Source organism: Propithecus coquereli, unplaced genomic scaffold, assembly GCF_000956105.1.
Source record: "Propithecus coquereli isolate 6110/MARCELLA unplaced genomic scaffold, Pcoq_1.0 Scaffold44, whole genome shotgun sequence".
NCBI lineage: Eukaryota > Metazoa > Chordata > Mammalia > Primates > Indriidae > Propithecus > Propithecus coquereli.
Window position 1 is genome coordinate 9,060,542 of NW_012150174.1, and position 1,764 is coordinate 9,062,305.

A 1,764-nucleotide genomic window follows, 5' to 3' on the forward strand; every position below is an offset into this window, starting at 1 on the left:
CCCAATTTATATAAGCATTAATTTAATGATAAGTTTTCACAATTTTACATTTTTCTTTTGTTTATATTTTTAACTTCTGCTTCTCTCCAAGTTAGTACTAATAGATAACTGAAAAAATTAACAAAAATCAAAAGAATACTAAAGACTGTCCACAATATTTACTACATTCATTCCGTAAACATTGTGTGCCTGTATATCTGCCAGAAGAGAGACTACAGCTGCTCTCCTCAAGAAGTTCACAGAGAGGGACGGTCAAATGACTTAACAGATGTTATAAGCTATGACAGAAGGATGTGCAGTCACCAAACAAGGACACTGAAAAAAATGTGGCCGGTGGCTAGAGGATGGCCTCAAAAGTTTTTATGAACATGCATTCTTTACTTGTGGTTTTATGTTGTATAGATCACAGTCATATTTTTATTTATTTTAACATCCACATAGTGGTGGATGTTAATATTTATCAATATTTTATGGTTTTCAAAATAAACTGTAAATTCCAGCCCCTCCCTCCTGAGCCAGGTTGAGAACCCACTGTTCAGGTGCTCTTGGGTAGTCTCTAGATTAGGGGTGGGGAACCTTTTCATGTTTGAAGGCCGGATAATTTAGCTGTAATCAAATAAGGCTGCATTCAAGAAACTTCAATTAGATATACTTAAAAACGTAAATTATTTTGTAAAAATCTAACTACTGTGTACTTAATAATTTCAAAAAATGAGAACCATTTGTTAAAGTTAACCTTTTAATAACTTTGTTATGTCTGCTTTTTGTTGGAAAGCATTTGAATATTTGGTTGCAGCATGGAGGTCTGCGGTTTCACTTGATCCTCTAGATGGGTATCAGTCATTTGTGACCTTAAGCTTAGGCGTCTTGATTTGGGTTAGGGAGGAGAATATAGATTCACAGCAGTAAGTGGTTGAAAAGCAAGAAAGCATATTTCAGGCATGTCACCAAATGTGTGGGTATTCTGCATTTTTCTGTATTTCAATTGGATCTTTCTTAGCATCAAACAATGACTTTAAAGTGTCATCTACTGAGAGCTCAATCAATTACATGTGTAGTTCTTTAGGTGCCTTTGTGATAATCAACCAGGTGAGGCTGAAATACTAATTTGAGCATGATGTCATGATTCTCAAAGTCTATGAACCTTTCATTGTATTCTGCAATTAATACGTCTGTAACAGCTGCCTATTCTTCAAGTGGTTTGCATATATTATCCTGCTCATCAGTGACCTTTGTTAACTGGGAAAAATGTTCATCTGAAATTTCCTTTTGAAGAAGAAGTGTTTTGAAAAAAGCTTTTTTCAAAATGCTTGGATTTTTTGCCACATTTCATATATAGACTTAGTTTTACCCTGCAAAGAAATATTGAAGCCATTTTGATTTGACATGATATCACATAGAAATGCTACATTCCTGTAGAAATCTTCTTTCAATAAGTCACATGGCTGATTCTAATCTTCATAAAATTTAACTATCTGTTCTCCCAGAGATAAAATTTTGGCGAAAGCTTGTCCCTGCGATAGCCAACACACTTTAGAATGATATGGCAAATCCACACAATACCTCATTGTTCAAGTTTAGCATGTTATGAAACCAATGATGCCCTGGTGCATTTGGAGGAATATAGTTGACAATACTTATAACTTGTTGCAAAGTGTCACTTAAAATAGTATCTTTAGCACAGAAATTTTGCCGATGCAAGATACAATGAAAATGAATGACAGTATCTGAATCTGTTAATTTTTTTTTTTTTTTTTTTTTTTT

At 33.8% G+C, this 1,764-nt stretch overlaps 1 protein-coding gene across 1 annotated transcript in view; it reads left to right on the plus strand.

Moving 5' to 3' along the window:
* Nucleotides 1-1,764, plus strand: part of RNF141 (ring finger protein 141) — a 55,282-nt gene that overhangs the window by 5,339 nt on the left and 48,179 nt on the right. The gene's annotated exons all lie outside the window — the stretch shown is intronic.